General features: G+C 36.8%; 2 long non-coding RNA genes and 1 pseudogene across 2 annotated transcripts; 1 reads left to right on the plus strand and 2 right to left on the minus strand.

Annotated features, from left to right (window-relative positions):
• The first annotated feature begins 754 nt into the window (after positions 1 to 754).
• On the plus strand, positions 755 to 3,878 carry LOC141365008 (uncharacterized). Its single transcript, XR_012370327.1, has 2 exons — positions 755 to 882; positions 3,570 to 3,878. It is a non-coding gene; the product is annotated as an uncharacterized lncRNA (long non-coding RNA).
• Positions 3,873 to 5,651, minus strand: LOC129432473 (uncharacterized). The gene is made up of 4 exons (XR_012370323.1): positions 5,323 to 5,651; positions 4,979 to 5,050; positions 4,582 to 4,644; positions 3,873 to 4,445 (listed from the first exon to the last, which is right to left on the minus strand). It is a non-coding gene; the product is annotated as an uncharacterized lncRNA (long non-coding RNA).
• A 12-nt stretch (positions 5,652 to 5,663) lies between these two features.
• On the minus strand, positions 5,664 to 18,373 carry LOC129432118 (scavenger receptor cysteine-rich type 1 protein M160-like; annotated as a pseudogene).
• Positions 18,374 to 19,098: the final 725 nt, after the last annotated feature.

Raw genomic sequence — 19,098 nt, forward strand, 5'->3', positions numbered from 1 at the left:
GAAATAACGGCACACAACACTCCACACGCGCACCACGGCATGTTTGCAGCGCGTCAGATACCACGGTGTGTTTACACACTGTTTAATTAAACAGAATAAATACATCTCACGTGTTTGTGAAGTGAATTTTGTTGCTGTTTAAGTAATCAGAAATGTTAGAATGTCTGTACTTCATCATTGTGCGTTTTTACCATGAAACTACTGCACAACTGAGGTAAATGTTGCACGGTTCTCTTAAAAAAGCAAACACTAAAGGTTCGATTACAGAATAATATCTTGAAAATGATGCTGCATATGGCGGTCCATCAAATAATGTCAAATGAAGCTGAGTTTCTGAGAGTAAAGAATAAGGGTTGATGATTGTGTTTTTTTTTACATTTCAAAGTCATATAATCAACAAACTTAAACACAGTTTACAAAATGTCTGGGTTGTATAAACAATGTTGTTAATAGGAACGACTGTGAGTCTGTACTACTTCAGCCTAAATTTTCTCTGATATGTAACTATAATATGAGGAACTGACATGATGAATAAACTAAACAAAGTGATAACATCCAGTAAATGTGTAATGTAACTTATGTACACTATAACATCACAGTCAGACTTATCACAGTAATGGACAGAAATACACATGTTATTAAGATGAAGATGTGTTATTACTTAGTTTACTCAAATCTAGTTTTTTATGTCATTAAGTAAGACATTTTTGTCAAGCAGACACACTTTGATTAGATTATTTGTCAAAACACTGATTTTTTATTTATTTTGCCTATTTTACAGGAATACAAGACAAAACCTCAAGAAGAGTGAACTCGAGCTCAATCTGCAGATGAATCTGTTGCTGCAGAGGATCCAAGCTCAACACAAATCATTCAATAGCAGTAAGACTCAAAACCCTCAGCTTTAAACATTTTAAAGTTAAAATGCACCTTCACACAAGAATGTTATGTAGATTGCTGTTTGAATAAACATGATGATGTTTTTATTACAAGAACTTTCTCTTTTTGCATGTTGCATCTCTGTTTTCCATCAGTGCTAATATTTGTTTTCAAGGCATTATTACATTTTAGGCTTATGATTAAGCTGTAGTTAATTTTATAACATTAGGCAGTGGGTGTGGTTATTGAGTCACAGTCCCGCCCACTTTGTTTGGGTCCTCCTCCCACATCGTCATAATCTGCTGTGTAAAACGAAAGCACATTCCCATTCTTCCGTTAATTGCATTAAGATTTTAAACAAAAAGGAAATAACTATTTAAATAGACAATATATAAAATCAAATTCATTAATTCATAAAGGCTGTATTAATGGTATAAATATGTACAATAATAGATAATAAGATGTCATGTGTAAGAAATGTGCAGTTCTGTGTATCTCACCTATTATACCTTGAAAGTTTTCCCCTATGATGATGAGACCATCGTAATTCCCTATAGGAGATAAACAACAAATCCTATTAGAATGATAAAGAGACAGTTAACTTATCAATAGATGTCGTTACAAAAACAGCTTAGAAATGAAGTAAAATCACCTCTCTGAAGATCAGAGTTTTGTCCTGCGGTGATGACATCATCATACTTCTCAAGTGTGTCTTCTACAAATATAACATGAGACACACGTCATCACACCCATAGAGATATAAAGTATATTTTCTCTTCATGTACAGATCTTATATTTCATCTTAATACAGAATAACAGAAGTGCACCTGTCTCACTGTCTGCTTTTAGTCCATCAGTGATGACATCATCATAGTATTCTGCTGGGACAAAACATGTTTGAAAACAAAATACAAAATATCTGTTTATACATTATGACACCATGAAGTCTGATCAGCCAATAAAGTCACAAACCTTTCAGGTCACTGCCATTAGAGACATCATCATAATATTCAATCTTGTGTTCATTTGCTAAAAAAAGAGCATGAGATGGAAAATGTAGTTTTATAAATTGTATTTATGTAAATATACTTTTAAGTTTGTAAAAGATTGTCAAATAATTTGTCTTAATTTGAGTCAAAACCTAAATATTCACATTCAGTCCTCTAACCTGAGAGAAGCTCATCAGCATCTTCATATCCAGAATGCTGTTCTTCAGAGATGAGACTCCCTGTTAAAGTGAAGCAGAAGAGTCAGAAACATGTTGATCATTACAAACAACCTTAACCTACATTTACGTCATCACAGAGCACATGTGGTAAAGAGTTAGTTCATGCCAAAATAAAAATTGTCATGAAATCCACATCAGTGAGATCGTCATTTATCTTCAGAACACAAATGAGAATGTTTTTGATGAAATCTGAGAGCTTTCTGACCCCCTTTAGAGAGCAATGCAACTACCGCTTTCAAGGCCCAGAAAGGCAATAAAGACATTGTAAAAATAGTCCATGTGACTTGCATTGCTGTCTATGAGGGGTCAGAAAGCTCTTGTATTTCATCAAAAATATCTTAGGTGTGTCTTAATCAGTTCCCCATCTCTCTAGGCCGTGAATCAGTAAGTCATGTACACGGGCACTGATAAGCACATTGGCTCACTATACATTGGGACTTTTGATGACTTATTTTCCCATGGCGTGACTTAAAATATGTTGTGAGACATCACCACTGATACTTATCAGCAATAGGCTGAAATGATATCTCTGTAAATTCATTAATGCTGGTTAAAATACAGTATGAAAAACACTGTAATTATTCAGTTTTATGTTAAAAGTACAAAGGCAGTGCTCTAGTACATGGTTAAGCTTTAATAGAAAATATATTTAGTAGTCATGAAATTTAATAAAAAAAAATTTGACAAGAAATGTCTGCACAAATTTTTAAAGGGGACAGAGAGTAAAAAAACATTTTTACCTTGTCTTTGTTGAATAATGGTAGTCTACCCGCATTCACAAACATACAAAAAGTTCTAGACATGCTAAACATCTCAGTCTCATAGAAATTCCTCTTTTAGAAACGTCAACCAGAAAATGGCCCAATCTGAATAACTGATGCTTATGACATCACAGGCATCTCACGGCCCCTCCACTTTAAAATAATTGGCTACATTTTTTGAGTGGCAGCAAAGTCAGCCAATCAGTAATGAGATTGCAAGTTAAGCCAGTAGGGGGAGCCAAATAGGTGCAAAACCACTTGTTTAAAATCCCCCAGCCTAATAGAGCTATCTGAGAAAGGTTTTTAGGAAGCTTCTAAGGCATTACAGACCCAAACAAAATGATTTTTGTCTACATGTCACATCACAGAACAAGGATAAATACTCTGTTCAATCATTCTATGTCACCTTTAAATTGGCACTACCTTTAGTAATCAACTGGAGATTTGAAGAATATACCTCTATATTCTTACCTAAACTAATCTTAAAACTACATTTTGTGACACATAAACACCCTTAACTTGTGTTCTTAAGATTAAAACACACACCAAGATGTAATTGTGTCATTTGTGTTTGCTATTTCTCAAAATATAGTGTTATATGTAATGTCAGGGAGGAATACCCGTTGCAGTATGTCAGACATACACACTTTCATCATCCATTGTGAATAACTGATCCATGATTTATTATGTCTGTTTTGTAGGAATTCTTAAAAGACAAAGCTCAAAGGGAAGAGGCACTGAAAAAATACAAAGAAAAGAAAATTGCCAAATATCAGTTGTTGAAAAGAAAAACCAAAAAGGGTCAACCCAACCTCAACCTGCAGATGGAGCTGTTGCTTCAGAAGATTCAAGCTCAGCGCAAGTAAATCAAACCATCGATTAAGACTGCTGTTTGGTTAACATGCACCATTATTAAAAAAAATGTGCTTTGATTGATGTACAGTTGTCGCAAATTACTTGGTTTATAATGAATACTTGTTGTAAATAAAACCAAAACATAAACAATTAAACTTTGGTTTGTTTATTAAATCAAAAAGGCACTGAAAGTAATATAAAAGTAATACGCTGATTTACTAAATATTAAAATATGTTTTAAGCTGCTAAACTGATTAATAAAGCACTTTAAGCTGATATTCTAAAGGTTTAAAACATTAAGGGTCGGTTTCCCGGACAAGGATAGCTTAAGCCAGGACTAGGCCTGAGTTTATTTAGGAAATATTACAAACATGTCTTGCTAAAACATTACTTGTGTGCATTTTGAGACAAAACAAAGGGCACTGATGTATTTTAAGATATGTCAGTGCAAGCTGTTTTCAGTTTGGACAGCTCTTACATTTATTTTAGTCTAGGACTAGTCTAATCCCTCTCCGGGAAAGCGCCCCTATAGGTTTCTTCTTATAATTCTTGGAAAAAGATTATTTATGTCAGAAAGCAGGCATTGCAGATTTAGTAGCAATATCAAATCAATTAAATGTCAGACACTTGATATAATTTTGATGAAAATGGGCGGTGGCTGTGGTCATCGAGTCAAACAGACCCTCCCTCTTCTTTAGTCTTCTTTCCCATATTCTCATAGTCTGTTAAAAACAAAAACAAATTACTGAAGTTGCATCAAGATATGAAGAATTATGATAGTGACTAAATAAAACAAAATGGGTCTATGCAGTTCAATAGTAATAGAAACATAACTGCTGTGATTACAGTTCAACTCACCATTTATAGCATGAGTGTTCTGTTTAATAATGATGACATCATCATAATTCTCTGGGACGTCTGCTACACACATTAAAATATGAGACCATATAAACATAATCCATAAAAATATATATTTGTCTTTACTAAGCATGAATGTAAATGGGTGTAAAGAAGTGATAGTCAAAAGAGATTGTTTAAACGTTAAAGCACTGTTCTTCTGCAATGACACTGATATATCTCTGTGAGCTTACTGTTTTCCATTTAATATTAATGAATTAACTTTATACAGTGCCATTTAACTTAATGCTTTGACTCCTCCATCCTCATCTTTTCTCGCTCACATCCTGGGGGGTGGAGCTAAGACGCAAGAAGAGGATAATGCACAAATTAAATTTGAGAAGCACCCATAGGCTACCTGTCCGACGATCTGCTGTTGGTCCATCTGTGATGTCATCATTATAGTATCCAGGTGTGACTTTCTGTTCTGCTGCAAAACATAAAGTAAACATAAATTAATGTTAAATGTGTTTCAATCGCAAAGTAATGAAATTTTGTAATGAGTTTTATGCCGCTGCCAATAGGGACATCATTGTCATATTATTTTGCAGGAACAGCATTGATGAAAAATGTAGGGCATGTGATTCTCTTAGAGAGCTGTAGTGTTGTAGATGGTTGGATTTCTTGTATTTTCTTCAGGTATAAGTTGGTAAATCAAACTACTTTAGTACATGTTTAAAATAAACAATGGACGAATCTGACCTGATAAAGGTTTATCAGCATCTTCATATCCAGAATGCTGTTCTTCAGAGATGAGACTCCCTGTTAAAGTGAAGCAGAAGAGTCAGAAACATGTTGATCATTACAAACAACCTCAACCTACATTTACATCACAGAGCACAAAAATATCACATCAAGCTATTTTATCTAGATTTATATTAAAACATTATTTAGACATTAAAAATATAAGTTAACATCATTCTGCAAACACACACCTGTATCCTGACATGAACTCATCTCTCACCGGATTCAAGACAAACAGACAGGAAGAAGCGCACACACACCTGCATATAAACTTACAAGCATATGAACCCCCCCCCCCATTAACCTCCAAAAATAATCACACACATCTGTGCAGATGCACCTGCAGCTCTGTGGAGGAATTGTGTGGCTTGAAGCCGGAGGTTTAACAGGACTAATAATAGACGAACATCAGCTCAACTCACAAACATCAGACTGACTTTAATATTTCTACATCTGATTTGATTGAATAAGACAGAAGTCTCACCTCTCTGAGTGAAGTGTTTGTGTGTGTTTGTGTGTCTGTGATCAATCTCTTCATAAACTGCTTCAGTCTGAGTCCTGTGTCTCCTCTTAGAGAGAGCTGTGAGTGTAGACACACAAACACAACACATGACTGATGATACACTGAACAAGAGTGTAGTAAGATTGATGTTGATGTAGTTCAATATGTCAGATGTGTACTTGTATGTGATGTGTGGATCTCTGTACCTCTCCTCATCTCTCTGTTGTGTTGAATCAGTATCAGCAGCGGCACTAAGAGCAGTAAGAGCAAAACTCCCAGTACAATCACAACCACTGGAGGATTGAAGAGAGGAGGAGTTTGTGGAGGAGTCACTGATCTCCTGTTTGTCGGAGAAACTGAAGGAGAAGCTGATGTTGTTGTTGTGGCAGGAGTTTTAGACACTGACAAGTCTGTAAAATAAAATAAAAACTTATTAAAGTAATTGCTAAAATTGAAATAAAGTTATCTCAGTGTTTTCCTCTCACCTGCACAGATGAGTCTAACTTGTTCTTTGTGTGAGCAGTCAGTGTGATTTTTCAGGACATGAGGACAGTCCCACAGGTGAATCTCAGTCCCTCTGCACTCGACTCTGTTCATCCACACAACACCTTCACCAGCACCAAACGCTTCATTCCCATCAACACTCAATGCTGCTCCACAACCCAGCTGCCTGCAGACCACCTGAGCATCTCTGATGTCCCACAGATCATCACAGACTGAACCCCACACAGAGTTATGATAAACCTCCAGTATCCCCGAACACAAACCCTTCCCTCCACTCAGTCTGAGAGGAAGATGATCTACATCACACACATCAAACAACATTTACATCAACACACTGAGACTCAAACTGAGATTTAAATGTAAATTACACAAAGATAAAATATATATTTATGATTAGTAATGAATGATAAAAGTTTAGTAATAATCGTTTGAACTTGTTTATTATCATATATACCTACTTGAACATTGTCTCTGGTGAGGAGATGGTGAGGTAGAGCATGACAGATGACTCTGATGAGACTGAAGGGTCTTTTCCTCTGAAATTGAAACATGTCAAAACAACACAGACAACACTATGATAGTCAATATCTGTTAATGATAATTTCAGTCATTCATTTGGTTCAGGTTTTTTTAAATATCTACATCTTGTATTGAAAGCACTGTCTTACGCTCACCTGAACAGGTGATTTTAACAACCTTATTTAGACCACAGTCATTCTGTCCCCAAGGTGAAGACGGGCACTGCCATAAAGTGAAGTCATGTGATCGACATTTAAGTTTATCCAACCAATTATGAGACCTCATCTGAAGTGAATCTGAATAACTGAGTTCACTGGCAGATCTTCCACAGTTCAGCTCTTGACAGATCAAACTCGCTGTGTCTCTGTCCATCTGATTTAAACAAACATTACCCCAAGATCCATTGTAGAAAACCTCCACATTCCCTTCACAGCCTTCAGTTAACCTGAACTCTTTAAACTCTAGATTGAAAGATATTTGGATTTAATCCCCATCTTAAAATTCAGGTACTAAACTCCAAATAACTTGTTAATACTTTTTAACATATACTGCATAAATAACTGCAGTTCTGTGATATAAGCTACATATGATGTGTAAATGTATTCATCTTTACAATACATTCATGTCATGGTAATACTCACCCGAGCACACGACTCCTACATCCTCCTTGTGTTTACAGTCATGATCTCCCCAGACCCGTGAAGAGCAGCTCCACAGTGACGTCTCATTCCCCTCACAGTTCACATCATCCAGCCATATGGGTCCAGAACCAGGACCAAACCAGGCTGGTACTGGCTGATTACTGAGAGCCACTCCACACTGCAGCTGTCTGCACACCACATGAGCATCTTTAATATCCCAGAAGTCATCACACACTGTACCCCATGAGCCTTTGTGAAAAACCTCCAGCCTTCCTGCACAATCTCCACCAGAACCCACCAACCTGATGGACCGCTGACCTAAGATCAGAAAAAGAGTTAGCAAAAGACCATGTAAAGCCATTTCAATGAATCATATGGACAAATATTGTAATTCTGACCAAGGCAGGTGATTGACAGCTGTTGTGTTGCGCTGCAGTTGAGAGTTTGTGGAGAGCTGCAGTTCCTCAGATGATCTTCAGTCCCAGAGCACTGGAAGCCCATCACACACTCATAACTGTGCTCATCACTGGATGAAGAGGAGTTAGTGAAGTTCAGCACAGAGCCACAGCCCAGCTGTCTGCAGACCACAGAGGATTCAGTGAGACTCCAGGAGTCCAGCAGAACTCTCCTCCAAACCTGATGAATGTAAACTTCCACCTCACCCTCACACTCTCTCTCTCCAGACAACCTCACTCGACCATCATGAAGAGACAGAGAGGAATCTGGAGAAAGGATTTGACATTTTCAGATTGATTACGATCACACTACAGTAACTTCATGTTAAGTTCACTCACTAGAACAAATGACTCCAACATCTTGTTTATGAGAGGATTCAGCTCGACTCCATGAAGAGATTGAACATTCTGAGAGTTTTGTTTCATTCCCCTGACAATCAAACACATCAGCCCAGATTTCACCAGATCCCTCTCCAAACCAGTCCACTCCCACAACAGACACAGCAATCCCACAATTCAGCTCTCTACAGAGAACATTGGCAGCTCTTATATTCATGCACTCATCACACACTGAGCCCCATTTACTGAAATACTGACGCTCAACTCGACCAGAACAGATATCAGAGCCGTTCACCACTCTGAGCTCAGAGAAACCTGAACAAAGAAAAGTTCAAAACACATATTCTCAGAAAACAGTATCTGCTTAAACAAATATTAGGTATTTCTTTATTGGTTCAGCATTGATATTTACCAGAACATGTGAGTCCCACATCATTGTCATGAGAGCAGGTTACTTTATTCATAGTAGATGATGTTGAACATGATCGAATGTGAGATTCATTTCCTCTACATTGAATCTCTTGTGTCCACACCTGCCCCTCTCCTTTACCAAAAGTATCTGCACCCAGCAGCTGTACAGGAACCCCACAGTTTATCTCTTTACACACAACCTCTGCATCTTTTTGGTCAAACACAGCATCACACACTGACATCCAGGTGTTTCCTCGAGGTATTTCTAATCTCCCAGAACAGCGAGAACCTCCAACAAGCCTGATAGCTTTAATTAAAAGAGGAATATTCTAGTAATTTAAAAGTGGTAATAAATTGCTAATTCTTATTTTAATAGATATGCTAACACATTAGTAAATGCAAAATGTTTGAACCCTCAGATATTGTAATGTCTTTTTTAAAAATTGGAGGAGTGAAAAATAATGTGGAGAGAAGATTTTTATAAATAGTATAATTTTAAAGCAACACTATGTAGTTTTTTTACCTTTAAATAATGTCTCTAAAATTATTTCAGTGATAGAACAACTCTTAACTGGACAAATTGTACTGTTGCTGCAACCTGAGCAGCCTCCTAGCTGCTACAAGCACACTCTGAAAGTGGCGGTGGAGGGTAGAACACACAGCCCCGCCCCTCCCCCTGCCTGCAGAATAGTGTCTGATACCAGGCACTGTTGCGCTTTTCAACCACATGAGGGAGCTGTAAGTCATTTTTACATGGAAACTACATAGTGTTGCTTTAAGTTCTATAGGAGAACAATGTTTTCATTAAGTGATGATGATCTTACCAGAGCAGACGACTCCAGCATCATTAGTATGGGTACCGTCCTGTTTCCGCCATCCATTTGTTTTGCAGTATTTTATTGTAGACTCTTGTCCAGTACAGTGTACATTATTAATCCAGATTGGTCCTGTTCCTTTTCCAAAATAGGCATGTGTTGGTGCATCTACAGCCTCTCCACAGTCCAGCTCTCTACACACCACTGCAGCATCTCTCAGATCCCAACTATCATGACTCACTGTTCCCCATTCACCATCATGAAGAACCTCAATTCTACCAGCACAACGACTGCTACCACCAACTAATCTCAGTGTGTCTGAAAGAGTACAGAAGATACTAGAAATCTAGAAATCAAACTTAGCACTACATGTCTACAGATACTTTTATGCTTTATTTATGCAACATTTTACTTTAATTTAACACTAGATAATGCAATGAAGTAGTAAATTCATAAAAAAAAGGTATTGTCAATGAACATTTTTGAAAAGAAGAATACTATTTGTATAAGTTAACATCTGTCTAGAGTCTAGATAGATTCTAGACGCTATATTGCTGTAGAAATTGCTGTCCATTGTTAGTTTTTACGAAACCTTTTGCATTACCTATTGTTAACAAATGAATTCTTACTGTAACACTTTACCATTTAAGTCAAAGGAATTTACCTACCGGCACATACAATTGCAACATCATTTTCATGGGAGCAGTTGATTGTTGAAGGTGATGTTGGACAAAGATCAAACTGATATTCATTTCCTCTACATTGAATCTCTTGTGTCCACACCTGCCCCTCTCCTTTACCAAAAGTATCTGCACCCAGCAGCTGTACAGGAACCCCACAATTCAGCTCTCTACACACAACCTCTGCATCCTGATCATCAAACACAGCATCACACACTGACATCCAGGTGTTTTCTCGAGGTATCTCTAATCTTCCAGAACAGCGAGAACCTCCAACCAGTTTAAGTCCTAAAATTACAGGAGAGATAAGACATTTCAATGTTACACAAAATATTTACACGCATGCACACACGCACACACACACGCAGTAATAATTGTTTATTAATAACTAAAATTAATTCATTTTCAAAAATCAACATTAATAATAAAATCATAATTGTTTTGTTTGCCAATATATGCTTATTCTTAGACATTTTAATAGAGAGTTCTTTACTACTAGCTACACAAGCATTCAGTTAATATTGTTAAAAATGTCATACTAGTAAAAATAACGTACCTGAGCAGATAACTCCAACATCATCATTATGATTACAATTGTGTAAATCTGTTAGAATTCTGCTGCATTTCAGTACTGAAGATTCTGATCCACTACAGGTCATTATAGACTTCCAGATCTTTCCTGATCCCGGTCCAAAGTCAGCATACTGTACTGAATCTGAATTACCATTACAGCTCAGCTCTCTACACAACACTGATGCGATTGTTATATCCAAATAATCAATACACACTGTTCCCCATGCTCCTTTATAATAAATCTCCACCCTACCAGCACAAGAATTACTGCCACCCACCAGCCTTACTCTGGCTGTAATGACAGAACACAGCGAACCAGAGATAGAAATTAACAGGGAGGAAGAGAAAAAAGACCATTAGATCAGACAAAACTGTTAAATAACATTAAATATAATATAAATAATTTTGTAAAAGTAATAACGATTATATAACACAAACTTGTACAATCTTACCAGCTGTGGTGACTGTGAGTATAGAGGAGAGAAGAATGAATGTTAGACAGCTCTTCATCTTCTTCAGCTCTTCAACTCAAGACTGAAAGCTCCTCACAGCTGCTTGTAGAGATGTAGAGATGCTACACAACCACTAAACCAATCAAAGACTCTTTTACCTTATTAGAGAGAAGAGAGGAAATCAACAAAGAGCTTCAGCGACAAATCACAGGACACTTTTTTCATTCTTACCATATTTATTAAAGTACGAGAAACATGACTCCTCCTTCACCTCATATGAACATTAAACTGGACTGTGACATAGAAATAAACGGAAAACAAAATCACAAAAAAAAATCCACTTTATTTGGAGCATCCAAGGCCTGCACCTGCAGATATATAAATACATTAAAATATGTTGATATGATAGCATTTTTTGCAGTGCAAACATACATGAAAGATAATGTTTTAATATTTGGTTTACTGACTGCAAAGACAATCAAAAATATATTAAAAAGAAAATGTATTCATGCTTTATTACAGCATAGTATATGATTAAAGGAATTAACACTCTCTTAAAAATGAGAATTAGGAATACGACCGTATCGAGCAAACTCAGCTGGACAAAGACTCCTCGCCACAGCACATACATATTGAATCCTCCCATTAGGCCATAATGTCTAAGCCTTAATCTGTGGATTCAGATAAACCAACTTTCTGCCTAGGGTAGACAAGTTTCATGATACATTTATTTTTAAGTGGCTTTTGTTTGGACTTTACTATGTTTGACAATTAGATGTTTAATAAGAAAATTGGATCAAAAGTTTTATACCAGGATCCGGTCTTTACTATCATGTAAATAAAACATATTTTCAGGCCCTCATTTCATTTTCACTGTCATTTATCTGTTTCCAGAGTTTATAGACCAACATATGATTTAATTGCTTTTATTTTTTCAAACTTTATAATAAGCAAAGGATTTTATATGGATGCTTTCTCACATACAACCATTAACATAATATAGAACATTTCAGAGTCACATGACAAATCCAATATTAAAAAAAATTATATAATTTATTGTATCAACACATTATAAAAACAAAATGTTAAATATTTTTATTCATTTCTAGATCTTGCATCCAAATATCAAAGGCCACAAACACATACTGCTGCTGTCTTGTCACAGGTAAGGTTATTTACAAGATTTATTAGACCGCACAAGATATTTTATATCAGATCTTATCTCAAACTTACAGCATTGTGCATAGTTTATGATTTTCTCTGGCTTTTTTGTTATACATGATGAATAACATAACCAGTGAGTTATAGCATTTGTTTATTGGTAGTTGGTTAAAAAGTATTATTATTACTATAAAAACAAGCCAAAACCACAAGAATGGAAATTTAAAGTACTGTTGTAATGTTAGAAAACACAAACTCCTTTAAGCTCCAGTTCTGAAATATGATTTAATGAACAGGGGCATTGGCTGTGCTTTTTGATTCGCCACACTTCTTTCTCTTTTGTTCACTCCGTTAAAAAACAAATTGTAAATTGTGTTTAAAAAATATTTAAATTGAGTTTACTGAAATCTGCAAAAAATATAAGACATTGCTGACAGATACATATTATAAACACTACATAATTTGCCATTTAAAAAGCATTATAAACAAAGTTGTTACAAAGTTGTTTATTTCTGCATAACATTGGGTAATTTTTAACCCAGTATGTGTTCTGTCTAATATTTACCCATTATGGGTCAAAAATAACCCAGCCATTTTAAGAGTGTATCTTTGATATTTAATGTGACCCAAGTTTCAAATGTATTTCTTGTTCAATTTTCATATTAATGTATTATTTTTTAAGTGTAGGTGTTTTGGAAGTATATAATACAAGGAATCTGCAAAACTATTATATATATATATATATTACAAAAGATAAAAAAAAAAACAGAATACACAAATGGTTACAATAACCTATCCAGCAGGTTTCTCACATCTACACTGATATTCTTCACATCATCATACTCCTCATTAAAGTCCTCTGAAACACACAGCAAAAGAAAAGTTTGTAACACATTTTGTCCCATAGATCCTGAACAACTTCTAATAATAATTGTGTGTTAATAAAAGTGTGTTGCACTCCATAAAACTCACCCGTTACATCTTGAATACTGTGTCCAGTAATGATGACATCATCATAATTGTAGTCCACTGCACATATAAATAATAATATAAGTCTAATGTTAAGCCAAAAATGTAACAGCCTGTTACTGTAATTGTCTTATCCTAAATAAAATAAAACCGTCTTGTTGAATATTAGAGTTCTATGTAATTTCTTACAGGACTTCAAAAATATAGACAGACAGAAACACGCACGCGCGCACGCACGCACACGCACACACCTGCAGCTCTGTGGAGGAATTGTGTGGTTTGAAGCCGGAGGTTTAACAGGACTAATAATAGACGAACATCATCTCAACTCACAAACATCAGACTGACTTTAATATTTCTACATCTGATTTGATTGAATAAGACAGAAGTCTCACCTCTCTGAGTGAAGTGTTTGTGTGTGTTTGTGTGTCTGTGATCAATCTCTTCATAAACTGCTTCAGTCTGAGTCCTGTTTCTCCTCTTAGAGAGAGCTGTTAGTGTAGACACACAAACACAACACATGACTGATGATACACTGAACAAGAGTGTAGTAAGATTGATGTTGATGTAGTTCAATATTTCAGATGTGTACTTGTATGTGATGTGTGGATCTCTGTACCTCTCCTCATCTCTCTGTTGTGTTGAATCAGTATCAGCAGCGGCACTAAGAGCAGTAAGAGCAAAACTCCCAGTACAATCACAACCACTGGAGGATTGAAGAGAGGAGGAGTTTGTGGAGGAGTCACTGATCTCCTGTTTGTCTGAGAAACTGAAGGAGAAGCTGATGTTGTTGTTGTGGCAGGAGTTGTAGACACTGATGAGTCTGTAAAATAAAAAAGCATGCATATAAAAATAATTACTGAAATGATAATGAATTGATCTCTCAGTGTTTTCATCTCACCTGCACAGATGAGTCTAACTTGTTCTTTGTGTGAGCAGTCAGTGTGATTTTTCAGGACATGAGGACAGTCCCACAGGTGAATCTCAGTCCCTCTGCACTCGGCTCTGTTCATCCACACAACACCTTCACCAGCACCAAACGCTTCATTCCCATCAACACTCAATGCTTCTCCACAACCCAGCTGCCTGCAGACCACCTGAGCATCTCTGATGTCCCACAAATCATCACAGACTGAACCCCACACAGAGTTATGATAAACCTCCAGTCTCCCCGAACACAAACCCTTCCCTCCACCCAGTCTGAGAGGAAGATGATCTACACCACACACATCAAACAACAAAGACTAAAAGATTTTTTTTATTTTCTAAAATGTTATTTATCACATAAACATACTTGAACATTGTCTCTGGTTAGGTGATGTTGAAGTAGAACATGACAGACGACTCCGAGGAACTTTATCAACCACCGTCTCTGAAATCATTTAGATTATTTATACACTACACACAAAATAATTAGAAACTTCACAAGACTGTTTTTTAAAACTTCATCTCACCAGTGCAATTAAATTTGGCCACTTCATCTTCATTACAGTGATTCTGTCCAAAGGGTTTAGATGGACACTGCCACAAAGTGAAGTCATGTGGTCGACATTTAAAGTAATCCATCCAATTCTGAGACCTCAGTCCATCTGAATAATTGGGTTCATTGGCAGATCTTCCACAGTTCAGCTCTTGACAGATCAGACTCGCTGTGTCTCTGTTCATCTGATTGTAGCAAACATTACCCCAGGATCCATTGTAGAAAACCTCAACATTCCCTTCACAGCCTTCAGTTAGCCTGAGCTCTTTAAAATCTAGATTGAAAGACAAAGTTAAGTCAATATCAGCCCTCACAATACACACGTATAAAAGAAAATCATTCTCTGTGTTTTATACTGGATGTAGCTTAGCATAAATGTATTTAGTGTTAAAGAAATGTCGTAAAAGAGATTTATTCTTTAAAATGTTAAAAAGCAGCCAGCCACATATCAGTAGGATTCTGTTTACCTGAGCACACGACTCCTACATCCTCCTTGTGTTTACAGTCATGATCTCCCCAGACCCGTGAAGAGCAGCTCCACAGTGACGTCTCATTCCCCTCACAGTTTACATCATCCAGCCATATGGGTCCAGAACCAGGACCAAACCAGGCTGGTACTGGCTGATTACTGAGAGCCACTCCACACTGCAGCTGTCTGCACACCACATGAGCATCTTTAATATCCCAGAAGTCATCACACACTGTACCCCATGAGCCTTTGTGAAAAACCTCCAGCCTTCCTGCACAATCTCCACCAGAACCCACCAACCTGATGGACCGCTGACCTGAGATCAGACAAAGAGTTAACAAAAGACCATGTAAACCATAAATCATTTGGGCAGATGTTGTAATTCTGACCAATGCAGGTGATTGACAGCTGTTGTGTTGTGCTGCAGTTGAGAGTTTGTGGAGATCTGCAGTTCCTCAGATGATGTTCAGTCCCAGAGCACTGGAAGCCCATCACACACTCATAACTGTGTTCATCACTGGATGAAGAGGAGTTAGTGAAGTTCAGCACAGAGCCACAGCCCAGCTGTCTGCAGACCACAGAGGATTCAGTGAGACTCCAGGAGTCCAGCAGAACTCTCCTCCAAACCTGATGAATGTAAACTTCCACCTCACCCTCACACTCTCTCTCTCCAGACAACCTCACTCGACCATCATGAAGAGACAGAGAGGAATCTGGAGAAAGGATTTGACATTTTCAGATTGATTACGATCACACTACAATAACTTCATGTTAATGACAGAGTGAAGTTCACTCACTAGAACAAATGACTCCAACATCTTGTTTATGAGAGGATTCAGCTCGACTCCATGAAGAGATTAAACATTCTGAGAGTTTTGTTTCATTCCCCTGACAATCAAACACATCAGCCCAGATTTCACCAGATCCCTCTCCAAACCAGTCCACTCCCACAACAGACACAGCAATCCCACAATTCAGCTCTCTACAGAGAACATTGGCAGCTCTCATATTCATGCACTCATCACACACTGAGCCCCATTTACTGAAATACTGACGCTCAACTCGACCAGAGCAGATATCATATCCGTTCACCAGTCTCAGTGCTGTGTAACCTAAACAGAGTATAAAATTAGATGCATAGAGTAGTTAAACTTATTTCAGTTTATTCTTTTGTATTTTATACATCTGAAGAAAAAAATCAAATATTTATACTCAACCAGAGCAAATCACTCCCACATCATTGTCATGTGAACAGTTGTTCTTGTTTGAAGATTGTTGTGGACAGAAGTATATTTGTGATTCATTTCCTCTACATTGAATCTCTTGTGACCACACCTGCTCCTCTCCTTTACCAAAAGTATCTGCACCCAGCAGCTGTACAGGAACCCCACAGTTCAGCTCTCTACACACAACCTCTGCATCCTGATCATCAAACACAGCATCACACACTGACATCCAAGTGTTCCCATTTATCACCTCGACTCTTCCAGAACACAGATGAGGTCCATTAACAAGTCTAGGAGCTTTGTGACCTGTCATTTCAAATAAATCAAATTTTAGATATGTAAATGTTTCCTAATACATTTTATACCACGGGTCTGTTGAATGCTGCATTCTGATTGGCTGTGAAATGTTCTATGGGTGTTGATTATTTTTCTGTAAACCGCACACCTATCTTTTTTAAATGTCTTAAAAATAGGCACCAGAGCAATGTTTGTGGTAACCGTGGTATAAGCGGAATAATTGACTCCGGTCCTTTGAATTATTTGAAAATAATGCCCACCTGCGGTGTAACGCTTCGCGTCGTGCCGCATTACCCCCTTGGTGTGCATTATTTTCTTATAATTCAATGGCCCGTCGTCAATTATTCCTTACATAATACATCTTTAATAAAACATTGATCAGATTATAAAAAATATATGATATCTATGCTTTTAACTAAAACAATGATCATATGTTTAAACTATAAGCTTTCATGTGACTCTTTTTTAGTATTACGTTTTTTCTCAATTGCTAAAACACTAAACCCTATTGTCTGAACCAAATGCTAAGTTGCCTGAACCCACTGATTGAATCAGTCACTCTTTTGCCAAAACCATAAGCACTTTTCACCTGTTTAGACACAACTTCCCAACACATTTTCATTGTGATCCACCCTTGCTGCATAATGGTAAGCACAGGTGACAAAAGTCAAACACAAATAAAGCACCACTTGAACACACTTTTGCAACATGCATTTAGCCTACAGTGGACAATAAACATTTATTTCTCCAGCTTCATATCCTGAGCATTGTGTTTTCTATTTTTCTATGTAGTGTTTAGTGACTGTTCTGTAGTGTTTTTAATTTTGATTGACTCGGGGCACGATTTGACAACATAGTTCAGTTTTGAGCACAGATTGAACTGTTTTGAGGTGAAAGTTTGGTTTTGCAAGAAAAGTCTGAGGTTTTGGGAATGTAGCTTGAAAATTGGGTTATGTGTTCACAGTTTAGAGAAAAGGAGATCAGCTTTCAAAAATTGTGTCTTAACAATCGAGAAAAACTGTATAATAACAGAACAATATTTAGAGAAGCTCACCTGAGCAGATGACTCCTGCATCTTCATAATGACGACAGCCAACAACACCCCATCCATTTGATTCACAGTTCTTCAGTGAGGACTCTGATCCACTACAGCGCACTTCATCTATCCAGACCTCTCCAGATCCTTGTCCAAAGTGAGCTCCATGTAACACCTCTACAGCCTCTCCACAGTTCAACTCTCTACACACCACTGCAGCATCTCTCAAATCCCAACCATCATCACACACTGTTTCCCACTGACCATCATGAAGAACCTCAACTCTACCAGAACAACGACTGTCACCATTCACTAACCTCACATTCAAATCTGATACAGACAAAAAAAACATTACACTTTATAAAATATTTATATTAATAATATGGATGTAATATTTGTTTTTACCCCAGTTTGGTACTTACCAGCAGTAATGTTCATTACTGCAGAGAAGAGTAAAATGAGTGTGAGACAGATCTCCATAATCCTCTACTGTACACACAGACTGATAGAGAATAATGAGAAGTCAATGTAAAGAGAGAGAGAGAGAGAGAGAGAGAGAGACCAATCACGCTCTCTGTTACCTTATTAGAAATAAGAAAGGAAATCATCAAACAACTTGAGTGACAAATCAGAAGAGATATGTTTGATTTTCTCCATATATATCAGCAGAACGTCAGCGCTGATGAACGACGCTCCTCCCTCCATGTTCAGAGGAGACAAACACCTGCAAGAGTGAAGATAAATTTACATCAAATAAATGAAACACTTCAGTATCTATTCAGCATCAAATCCTGTTGTGTGCAGATGTACAGGAAACTATATGATCACTTCAAACACACTCATACACTTTATTATAAACACATACACTCACAAAAATATCAATTTCATGAATGTGAAATGAAATCTACTAAACATCTATAATTATGTATTAAATGGTTGCATTTTTACTCTGTTTAACCAAAAATAAGACGGCACATATATAATTAGTTATAATAATAATAATTATAATAAATTATAAAGTATATAACAAAATGACAATATTTGCATAACTTAAAATTAAAAATAAAAGGTGTTGCAGAACTAAAAAAGCAGAACTACATTTCAATAATCAATAAATCAATCAATATATCTACAGAATATAACAGTCTTGCAGCAGCTTTTGTCTATTTAATATTGTAATGTTGAATTTATCCACTAGTTGGCAG

Source organism: Misgurnus anguillicaudatus, chromosome 1 (genome assembly GCF_027580225.2).
Source record: "Misgurnus anguillicaudatus chromosome 1, ASM2758022v2, whole genome shotgun sequence".
NCBI classification, from domain to species: Eukaryota; Metazoa; Chordata; class Actinopteri; order Cypriniformes; family Cobitidae; genus Misgurnus; species Misgurnus anguillicaudatus.